The sequence below is a fragment of the Hypanus sabinus genome, chromosome 6 (assembly GCF_030144855.1).
Source record: "Hypanus sabinus isolate sHypSab1 chromosome 6, sHypSab1.hap1, whole genome shotgun sequence".
NCBI lineage: Eukaryota > Metazoa > Chordata > Chondrichthyes > Myliobatiformes > Dasyatidae > Hypanus > Hypanus sabinus.
The window spans coordinates 171,757,845-171,770,335 of NC_082711.1; positions in this window are offsets into that span (position 1 = coordinate 171,757,845).

Genomic DNA, 12,491 nt, shown 5'->3' on the forward strand with positions numbered 1-12,491 from the left:
TCAAGTCTGCAACATAGCCTTATTTACTAGGAAGCTCATTAAGACAGCAGTGATGGGGAGGTTTAGAATGATTTTTAGATAGGCTTAGCTGAGTGGTGTGGACAGCAGGCATATTGAGCAGGGTGTATACCCATGGTACACAACTTCACTATTTTTGCTCTCTGTGCATTACTTACTTAAATTGATTTATACATTTATCATTTACATATTTTATGTATTGCACCCTACTGTTGTTGCTAAACAACAAACTTCACGACAAATGTCAGTGATGATAAACCTGATTAATCGTTGTGATTTGCTCAGGAATGTATTGGAAGAGTTCTGAACCAGGTTTTAATAGAACTGGCATATGTGTTTGTTATTCAGAAGGTAGCTGGTTAAAGGAGAAAACATTTGCTGGACGGAGTTGGCCGTCGTCAGTCCTGTTCCCGATCCGGCAGCCGTCCTGCGGTTCTGGTTGCTGCCGCACGGTGGCGCCTGGAACTGCAGCAACCCGGGCGGGGCTGGCAGGGCGGACGTGAGCATTGTCCGTCTGGAAGCGGAAACCTCGGTGCAAATGTCCAGAATCCTGAGAACCCACAACTAGAGCGGGCGTTTCAGGGTAACAAGCCAACTACTTAAAAAATACCCCGAGGATTGTGAACGTTACAAATTCTTCAACCCAGAGACCAGTCTGGTCGTGCGCTCGCTGGAATTTAGAAGATTGAGGGGGGATCTTATTGAAACGTATAAAATTCTAAAGGGATTGGACAGGCTAGATGCAGGAAGATTGTTTCCGATGTTGGGGAAGTCCAGAACGAGGGGTCACAGTTTAAGGATAAAGGGGAAGCCTTTTAGGACCGAGATGAGGAGAAACTTCTTCATACAGAGAGTGGTGAATCTGTGGAATTCTCTGCCACAGGAAACAGTTGAGGCTGGTTCATTGGCTATATTTAAGAAGGAGTTAGATATGGCCCTTGTGGCTAAAGGGATCAGGGGGTATGGAGAGAGAGCAGGTACAGGGTTCTGAGTTGGATGATCAGCCATGATCATACTGAATGGCGGTGCAGACTCGAAGGGCCGAATGGTCTACTGCTGCACCTATTTGCTATGATTCAAGGCTGAGTGAGATCTGCTATGTTGTACGCTGAAGGGTTGGAAATAAACAATTGGGATCTCATTAAATGGCAGAGTAGATTTATATGGCTGCTGAACAATCCACTATTGATGAAAGTTCCCATGCAGTCTTGAATTGGGACATTTGCTGACCGGTTATACCCCAGTGGTGGGGTGTATGGAGTGGCCAAGGAGCGGCAGCATCTTTGGTGAAAGGGGTTTGACGTGTCCCTTCTGAGCCAGCTCACTCGCTTTGGTCCCCACTGGACACTCAGCTCTCCCCTGTGAGTCCAAGTGGCTGTTTGCATGTGACAGCGGCCACACCCGGTACAGGCGGGGAGGGTAATCCGTGTGAGGGTAACCGGCAGGTCTCATACCCCACTGAGGTAGGGACATGCCTGCCCCACCATGCAAAGTCTGGAGGACCGGGCGGATGAGATCTACAGCAAGATCCCACAGACGGGAGCACGATGCTATGTGGAGAGCGGAAGGAATTGTGGTCATCCACTGCAGCCAAGGGAGGCCCTGGTTGTGATGACCACTCATACCATTGGGCCAGCGCAATGGCTTTTCTGCTTTAAAAACTCTCCAGCACAGGTTTTGCTGTCACTGTCCGATACGATGGACAACCAACCATCCGTACCTCAATGGTAGAACTCAATGGTTTATGGTTTTTTATGTAAAAGTTTTGGCCGATTATACCCCAGTGGTGTATTCCAGTGAAGTAAAGATCCTCCCTGAGTTACGGACATCTGGCGTAAAGGACACACAATCGATCGCCCGGAGACCCCCCGGGGTGGACCTGCCGGGCGAGGAGGCTTCACTGCAGTGCGGCCCCTTTCCCCCATGTGCACACCGAAACGCAGAGCGGAGCGGCTGTTTGCGTCAATGGCCAACACAGTCTGAGGGTGTGCTATCGTGACCGCCGTGCTTCCTTCCGGTGCCCAAGACACACTCACCCGGAGGAAAGCCCACGCGGTCGCAGAGCGAACATGGCAGCAGCAGGAACCGGACCCGGCTCACCAGCGCCGTGCAGGGGTCCCCAACCCTTTTCATGTCATGGACCCCAGGTGGGGATCCCCGCTGTAAATTGTTACACTAACTACCACCCTGCTGCGCTGCCCACACAGAGCAAAGATGGTAGGCTATAGGAACAGAATTAGGGCAGTCAGCACGTTGCATCTGCTCCACCGTTTGATCAGAGCTGACTTATTTTCCTTTCAGAGCAATTCTCTCACTGACTTTGAGACCCTCACTAATCAAGAGCTCATTAACCTCCACTTTAAATATACCCAATGTCTTGGCCAGGTAAGACCACCTTCTCAAGGGCAACTGGGGATGGGCATTAAATGCCCACAGCCTGTAACTGAATAACAAAAAGAAAGCACGAAAGGCCAGGAGTTTCCTCCTTCCCCTCCCTTCAGCTTGACTTCCTGTATAATTGTACAGAAACAATTGCGATTGTGGGATCCTATTTTCAAATGGTGGCCATTCACCTATGCTACAGTAACCAGTCCTCCTGGATGGATCAGGTGAGCAGGTTCTGGGTGTCTGTATCTCTTCGGATCTATCCCGGGCCCAACATATTGATGCAGTTATGAAGAAGGCACAACAATGGCTACATCGTGTTCAGTTTTGGTCTCCAAATTTGAGGAAGGACATTCTTGCGATTGAGGGAGTGCAGTGTAGGTTCATGAGGTTGATTCCCGGGATGGTGGGACCATCATATGTTGAAAGATTGGAGCGACTGGGCTTGTATACACTGGAATTTAGAAGGATGAGAGGAGATCTGATTGAAACATATAAGATTATTAAGGGATTGGACACGCTAGAGGCAGGAAACATGTTCCCGATGTTGGGGGAGTCCAGAACCAGAGGCCACGGTTTAAGAATAAGGGATAGGCCATTTAGAACAGAGTCGAGGAAAAACTTTTTCACCCAGAGATTTGTGGATCTATGGAATGCTCTGCCGCAGAAGGCGGTGGAGGCCAATTCTCTGGATGCTTTCAAGAAAGAGATAGAGTTCTTAAAGATAGTGGAGACAAGGGACATTGGGAGAGGGCAGGAACGGGGTACTGATTGTGGATGATCAGCCATGATCACAGTGAATGGTGGTACTGGCTCAAAGGGACAAATGGCCTACTCCTTCACCTACTGTCTATTTCATGAGGAGTTTGGGAAGATTTGGTATGTCGCCGAAGACTCACAGATTTCTACAGATGTTCTGACTGGTTGCATCGCTGTCTGGTACGGAGGGGTCACTGCGCAGGATTGTAAACTCAGCCAGCTCCATCGGAAGCACCTACCTCTCCACCATTGTGGGGATCTTCAAACAGTGATGTCTCTGAAAGGTAGCGTACATCGTTATGGACCCCCTCCCTCCTCTCATTACTACCACCTGAGAGGAGGTACAGGAGCCTGAAGCCACACACTCAACATTTTAGGAACAGCTTCTCCTCCACCATCAGATTTCTGAAAGGACCATGAACACTACCTCACTATTTTTGCTCTTTTTGTTTGCACTGTTAATTGACATATATTGTACCGCTTGTAATTTATAGTATATTTTGTGTCATGCAATCTCCTGCCGCTGTGAAAAACAGATTTCACAACGTTTCAGTGATAGTGAAACTGATTTTGATTCTGACTCATGAATGATCGTCAATTCCACTCTGACTCAGGGGTTCCCAACCTTTTTTATGCCACGGAGCCTGACCATTAACCGAGGGGTCGGGAACCCCTCCCCTCACATTTCCCCCCTCCATCATCAGACTTCTGAACGGGCCATGAACACTATGTTACATTTTCCTCTCCTTTTGCACCACTTTTTAAATATTTCTTGGTGTGACTCGGTATTTACACCGTACTGCCGCCACAAGACAACAAATTTCTCCATATATGTCAGTGATAATAAACCTGATTCTGACTGTACAGCTATGCGTGGGCTGTGGGATGTCCTGGAGTCCTGGACTTGTGGGCGTCACTGCCAAAGCTGCCGCCTATTGGCATGAAGCATGGCTGGGGTCGACCACAGTCCTGCAGGTAAGCACAGAAGGTTTTCTTCCTCAAACTACACGAGTGACCGAGGTGAATTGTTATACCATCACTGCAGTTTCAAGTTGCTTTAGCACATTACTTCATTCCAAGTTATTTAATTTGTTGAACTTAAATTCCTCAGCTGACGTGCTGAGACATGAGCTTGCATTTCTGAACCTTGAGCCCAAGAAAAGTTTTAATTCAGTGCCCACTTGTAGCTACAGTTCAGGTAACCAATAGCAACAAGCTAGGAGAGATAACACAATTCTGAAACAGTGGCTATGTGATACCAGAAAGTTATTGACTGGGATAGACAAGGTGGAAATCAGAATTAGGTTTAAAATCACCAGCATATACTGTACAAGAAAATTTGTTGTCTTTGCTGTAGCAGAACAATACATAGTAATAGAACAAATGTGAATTACTGAAATATATATTCAAATAAGTAACTCAAAAATAGAAATAAAAAGTAGTTCATGGGGTCAGTGTTCATTCAGAAATGAGATGGCAGAGGAGGAAAAGCTGTTCCTGAGTCGTTGAGTGCGTGTCTTCAGGCTCCTGTACCTCCTCCCTGATGGTAGCACAGAGAACAAGGCATGACCTGGGTGATGTGGGTCTCAGTGATGGACACTGCCTTTTTGAGGCATCACTCCTGATGTCCTGGATACTACGGAGACTAGTGCCCACGATGGAACTAACTAAGTTAGCAACTCTCTGCAGCTTCTTTCAGTCCTGTGCGGGAGCCCCCTATACCAGGTGGTAAATCAGACAGTTAGAATGCTCCCCACAGTAATTGGCTCTGGGTTCAAAGGTTGGCCTTCAAGCAAATCAGTCTGCCCTCCATTCACTCTGTCTGCACTCCCACCGCCTTAGTAAAGGAGTTCACATAACCCAGGACCATTCCCTTCCCACCTACCCCGATCAACCCAGGACCATTCCCTTCCCAGCTACCCCGATCAACCCAGGACCATTCCCTTCCCACCTACCCCGATCAACCCAGGACCCTTCCCTTCCCTCCTACCCCGATCAACCCAGGACCCTTCCCTTCCCACCTACCCCGATCAACCCAGGACCCTTCCCTTCCCACCTACCCCGATCAACCCAGGACCCTTCCCTTCCCACCTACCCCGATCAACCCAGGACCCTTCCCTTCCCACCTACCCCGATCAACCGAGGACCCTTCCCTTCCCACCTACCCCGATCAACCCAGGACCCTTCCCTTCCCACCTACCCTGATCAACCCAGGACCCTTCCCTTCCCACCTACCCCGATCAACCCAGGACCCTTCCCTTCCCACCTACCTCGATCAACCCAGGACCCTTCCCTTCCCACCTACCCCCGATCAACCCAGGACCCTTCCCTTCCCACCTACCCCCGATCAACCCAGGACCCTTCCCTTCCCACCTACCCCCGATCAACCCAGGACCCTTCCCTTCTCACCTACCCCGATCAACCCAGGACCCTTCCCTTCCCACCTACCCCTACCAACCGAGGACCCTTCCCTTCCCTCCTACCCCGACCGTGGACCCTTCCCTTCCCTCCTACCCCAATCATTCTTTCCGTGCCCTCCTCCTTTCGGGCAGAAGATGAGAGCATATACCACCAGACTCAAGGACAGCTTCTATTGCACTGTTATCAGACTGCCAAACAGACCTCGCATTTTGTTAAAAGATGAGCTGTCGATCTCCCAGTTTACTTCGTTGTGGCCCATGCATTTAATTTGCCTAATTGCTCTGTATCTCTGTAAATATAACACCGTGTGTCTCTGCAGCTCCTGGTCAAGATGGCACAGATAAAGGACCTCGGCCCAGAACGTCGACTCTTCATTCCCCTCCATAGATGCTGCCTGACCTGCTGAGTTCCTCCAGCACTGTGTGTGTGTGTGAGAGAGAGTGCGTGTGTTACACCGAGCGGTGACGCCCATTGAGGCTGTAGCTCGGCTTAACACACACGAAATGCTGGTGTCTTTCTGGCGTAGTGGTTAGCGTGACACTATTACAAGCTGATTTACACGTCACCCTACAGCGTAGGGTACGCGATACCTACGGCGTAGATGCGACGCACAAGTATAAGTCAGCCTCGTGAGCATCGGAATTTGGAGTTCAATTCCAACGCCGTCTGTACGTTCTTCCTGTGAGTGCGTGGGTTTCCTCCGTGTGCTCCAGTTTCTTCCCACAGTCCAAAGACATGCGGGTTCGTAGGTTAACTGATCATCGTAAATTGTCCTGTGATTACGCTAGGGTTAAATAGATGTGTTGCTGGGCAGCGCAGCTCATCGGGCTGAAAGAGCCTGTCCCTCACTGTATCTCTAAATTAAAAATAATAAACCCAAACCCAGACCAATACATGTTTCTAAACCTGTGAGAGAGAACAGGCCAAGAGATTGTCCCCAGTCAGATCATACATAAAATCAATGCTAGCAAACGGACCACAAGCCAGGCGACATCTGGAAACTCTCAGGCTAAAAACAAGCATTTTACAGGAAAAAAAGCGAGAGTTTTGGCTAGCTGACAAAGATAAGCAATAAAATCTAAAAGTATTTAAAAATTCATCAAAACATCCTGGAGGAATTTATCCTCCTAATGAGTGGAGAACAAAACTGGGGAGAATCTGTGGAGCCAGTTAGGAATTTAAGCAATGGTAAAAAATAATGAAGTCGACGTAGAAGAATGTCAAATGCAGATTAATTTCTGGAGGTGAGGCCAGACTTACATTAAACTTTGGTTAAGTGATACCTGGAGTTCTGCACTTAATATAAACTAAATGAAACAATACATAAAGATGAAACAAGAACTGGAAATTAAGATCTGTTCAAGAATGTTAAAGGAACAACAGGCCAGTCAACTGGACATCAGTAATAAGGAAATTACTGGAGGACATTCTGAGGTGCAAGATCTATGAGCGTTGAGTAGACAGAGTCTGAATATGAGGACTTGGCATGGTTTTGTAGGTGGAAAGTCATGCTCAACATACAGGGTTTCTTCAAAAGAAGTTGTTTTGAAGAAGTATCTAAAAACGTAGATGAGGGCAGGGTAGTAAATGTTGCCTACTTGGACTTTGACAGGATCCCAAATGGTAGGTTGGTCTGCAAAGTTAGGTCCCACAAAGAGCTGGTTAGATGGATTGAGACTTGGCCTGAAGGTACGAAGCAGAAGCTGGTGGCTGAAAGTTGTTTCTGAAAACGAAGGTTAATGTCTAGTGGTGTGCCACAGAGGATGTTGGGACTGTTGTTTTCCAAGATGGCGGCGCGACGCAGCTTGCAGCGGCCACTCCAGAGCTGATTATCTGTTATTTGTGAAGTGGGGTGCCGTGCGCAATCATAATCGATTGAAAACGGACGTGGGAGCATGGAGGAACATCGCAAAATCTCCAGGAAGACCTTCTTCGTTGCTGCTGCTGCTGTGAGATCCGGGACTCTGCTGGGAAGAACAAGCCCCCAGTCCTCGGGGTTGCGTTGCTGATGGCAATTGGCAGGGCCGTCTTAATACGCTCGGCAGAGGATGGTGCTCGGAGGCTGGGTTCGACAGAGCTTTTGTTGTGTGCTGCGTCTGCGAGGCTGAGTCGGGCGGCGCCATGGAAGTCCATAGCGGGGGTATTCCCTTCTGCCGCCAGTGTGGGATGGCGAGTCTGTCGGGACCCTGGGGACTTGTGGAAACTGTGTGGTGATTTTTTTTTTAACTTATAGTCCTTTAACATCTTTGGACTATTTTTACTGTGCCCATGGTCTGTTTTTTATCAATTATGCTATTGTTTGCACTGCTGTAACTATATGTTGTAATTATGTGGTTTTGTGCAGGTCTTGTAGCTTTAGTTTTTGGTCTTGTTTTTGTCTGGTGGATTTGGAGCTCCTTTCTGGGGAACGCGCTAGACGGTAGCGCGATATTAATACGCAGCAGCCTCTCCGGACTCTGGATTGGGGATTGCCAAACGTTACGTGGATTTTTTGGTGTAGTCTGTTTTGTCATATGCTTTTGTGATATCATCCTGGAGGAACATTGTCTCATTTTTTAACTGCATTGCATTTGTGGTTTCTAAATGACAATAATCTGAATCTGAATTATTCATATAAATGATTTGGATGCAAATGCGCAAGCCTTGATTGGTAAGTTTGCTTGATTGTTGATAGTAAAGTAACAGTAAAGTTGATAGATGGTAAAATAGTTGATAGTAAAGGTTATTGTGGACCACAAGGGAATCCTCATTAGTTAGGGACATGGGCTGAGCAGTAGCAAATGGAATTCTATACAGATAAGTGTGAAGTGGTGTGCTTTGGAAAGTCAAACCAAGTAGAAGTGAGTGGATGGAAGCCAGGGAGTGCATTAGGACAAAGGGACGAGAGTGCTAGATTGAAAGTGGCAATACGGAAAGACAGGGTAACGAGAAGCTGTTTAGTGTGTTGACGTTTATCATTCAGGGAATTATACGAGTTGGAGTTCTTCGGGTCATTGGTGAGCACAGGCTTGGAGTATTGAACAAAGTCCTGGTCTCCCTGTCAAAGGGAAGATGTGATTAAGCTGTTAAAGAGTGCAGAAAATATTTTTAAGCATATTGCCAGGACTAGAGGGCCTGAGTTACAGGGAAAGGCCGATGATGGCTGAAGCATTTGTGTTATTGAGATGCAGTGCAGAATAGGTCTTTCTGCCCTTCGAGCTGTGCCGCCCAGCACTTCCCTGATTTAATCCTAGCCTAATCACGGGGCCAATTAACCTCTCAACCGGGAGGGCTTCGGACAGGGAGAAGGTGCAAACTCCTTACAGGCAGCTGTGGGAATCCTCCCAACAGTCATCACAAAGGATTCCTTGCATTTCTAAAGAAGGAACATTCTCGTAATGTCTCTCTATCATCCCCCCCACCCCTTCTCTCCCATCCACCCGCCCCTTCATCCCACTTTAGTAAGGGTGGTGAATCTGTGGGTATCTACTGTGCCCGTCTCATCCCCGTTCTCCTGCCTTTTCCCCGTAACCTTTGACGTCCTGACTAATCGAGAACCTATCAACCTCCGCTTTAAATATACCTGCTGACTCAGCCTCCACAGTGGTCTGTAGCAATGAACTACACGGACTCACCTCCCTTACTAAAGTGGGATAAGGGGAGGGGGTGGACAGGAGAAAAGGGGGGTGAGTAGAGAGATATTACAAGAGTGTTTCTTTTCTTCTTTAGAAATGTAAGCCTGAAGTAAGAATCCTCTGGGATGGCTGCTGGAAGGATGCCTGGTGAACCACATCGTACTGCAGACTACTTAGTCATAGTAGCTGCTCTAGAGAGAGAGAGTCTGCGTAGATGTAAAGAAATCTTGTTCTGTTGTTTCTTTTCCCCCACAGCCCCGCAACTGTATTTCCTTTTGAAGTATACAGTGTTCCCCTGAAAGCTCCGATTGAACTCCGGATCGAAACAACTCATTGTAACGAATCCGCTTCTTCCCCCTTTGTGTGTCCCAGGGATCAGTGTTGGGGGATGCAGACGTTTGCAACCTGGAAGTATTCCTCCCATACTTCACACTTCTTTATTCTGCTCAGTCTGCTGAGAGGACAGAGCCCTGTGCAAAAGTGGGCTGTGGTCATGACACCGAGAGCCTTCAAGCGGCTAAAACCAGTCTCAGTGTGCGGACGAGGGGGAGGGGCTGGTGGAGTGTTATATTTCCATTTTATAGAAAGAGTGAAAAAATCAGGAGAGACAGCGGGGGTTCTCACCCTGGGGTCCATGGACCCCTTGCTTACTGGTATATTGGTCCATGGCATAACAGTGGTTGGGAGCCCCCAGCTTAGAAATAGACCCAGTGGCCACTCTATTAGGTACAGAGTGGAATCCGGTGAGGTGTCCTGCTGCCGTGGCCCATCCACTTCACGGTTCAACGTGTTGTGCATTCAGAGATGTTCCTCTGCACGCCACTGTTGTAACGTGTCGCTATTTAAGCTACTGCTGCCGTCCTGTCAGCTGGAACCAGCCTGGCCATTCTCCTCTGACCTCTCTCATTAACAAGGCATTTTGTCCGCAGAAATTCCGGTCACTGCATGGTTTTTGGGGTTTTTTTGCACCGTTCTCTGTAAACTCTAGAGACTGTTGTGTGTGAAAATCCCAGGAGATCAGCAGTTTCTGGGATACTCAGACCACCCTGTCTGGCACCAACGATCATTCCAGGATCAAGGTCACTTAGATCACATTTCTTCCCCATTCTGACGTTTGGTCTGAACAACAACTGAACCTCTTGACCATGTCTGCGTGCTTTAATGCATTGGGTTGCTGGCGCATGATTTGATATTTGTACGAATGAGCAGGTGTGCAGATATACCTATTAAAGTGGCCACTGGGTGTATGTACCGTTATGTACCGTTAATGGTTGTTGCTTGCAAGTCCATGAGGCATTTTGATTATAAGACCATAAGACATGTAATAGGAGCAGAATTAGGCCATTCAGTCCATCGAGTCTGGTCTGCCATTCCCACTGAAATTTAGCAGCAACGCTTTGTGTATTGGAATTTTCCCCACCTGCTAGAGGCTCCAAGAGTGAAAATCTAGCAATGATGTTTGTACCCTTTTGAGGATGAGGTGGAGTGTGTCCATGGGAGATTGTGGACGGGGGACTGGGAGTGGAGGTTGGGTCTTCTGAGAAGCAGATATGTTTACAATTTAAAGGGCCTAACATGGTTGTCAGACTCAACTCAGGTGTGCCCAAGCTGAATGGCAGGAAATTCCCAGAACTTGTAGAGTTTTACAACCTGGAAACAGGCCCTTAGGCCCAACTCATCCTTGCTGACCAGGGTGCCTTCCCGAGATAGTCCCGTTGGCCTCTAACCCAGGGGTTCCCAACCATTTTTATGCCATAGACCAATACCATTAAGCAAAAGGTCCATGGACCCCAGGTGGGGAACTCCTGCTCTGAAACGTTCCTAGTTACGAGCCTGGCCAACACACACAAAATGCTGGAAGCACTTAGCAACTCAGGTAGCATCTGTGGAGCGAGAAAAAACAGTCAATATCTCTGGCCAAAACCTTCAGAAGGGGTCGGAAACTGCTCACAGTGCGGTCTGACCAAAGCCTTAACATCCTTGCTGTTATAATTCCAGTCCTCCCGAAACAAATGCTAACGTTGCATATGTGAGTGCAGTGGGGGCTGGGGCACACAGCGTAATGGAGGATGCATGGTGTCCTGAGCAACCCTTGTCAGCCTGACAAATGGTGTCTGGACTGCGACTACAATACACCAGCCTTGTTACGAGCAGCATGATGTACAACTGCATCCCACGCCTGACCGACTAACTACATTAGAGGCTGCGGGTAAAATATTAAGCAAGGATTTCTCATTTATCATGCTCGGTTGGCAGGGAGAATTTTGGCTGATTGGCGTTTAAAGCTTGCTTTGTAAGGATAGCCTTGCTGTGGACCCAACACCAACGTCCTCACCTCTTTAACCCTACAATCCTTTCACAAGTATTTTGTTTAACAATGCCACCTTTAATAAAATAATAATGCACTTCAAAGAGGGAAAGCAGTTCTATTGTATTCCTTTGATCTACTGTGAAAGCATACAAGAAAATGCACCTCAGGATAGTGTATGGTAACATACATAGAACTGTGCAAAAATCTAGGGCATATATAGCTAGGGTGCCTAGGACTTTTTCCCAGTACTGTCGTAATTTTATGTATTGCACTGTACTGCTGCCGCAATAAAAAATACAAATTTCACGGCATATGTGAGTAATGATAAACTTGATTCTGATCTCGGTCCCCATTGTGGACTGGGAGTGGGAAGGGAGCAAGGAGCGGGGCATCATGGTTGAGAAAAGGCAGAAAGGAGAGGGGAGGGAGCAGGGAGCACCGGAGAGTGATTCTGTAGTGATCAATAAACCAACTGTTAGGAATCAAATGACCTTGGTCACAGGGCTGGGTCTGCCTGCACCCATGCCACCTCCCACCCCCCTCCCGTGGCACTCCACCCTCACCATTCCCAGCATCCTTTGCCCCTGCCAGATTGCCAAACTCGCTCTCTGCTACATGTTGGCAAGTACAGTATTGTGCAAAAGTCTCAGGCACCCTAGATATATATATATATATCTAAGACTTTTGCACAGCACTGTAAGTAGTTTGATAATAAATTTGATTTGTACTTGGGGAAGGAACAATGCCATTTAGTTTGGATTATTCTTTTAAAGAAATGCTATTCAGCATATCGAATTGCCTCTTTGTGTGCAGTTAGAATCTACAACCATTACAAAACTTATTCTACACATTAGTGTTAAAGTTACGTACGTATTTTAAGCTGTGTGTCGGGAGATGTGGTGTAGCCCTAAGGGGCTTCAGCCTTTGAATTGTTATTAAATCTGTATTCCTTTAGACTGTCACACACAACAACTCTGCCCGGC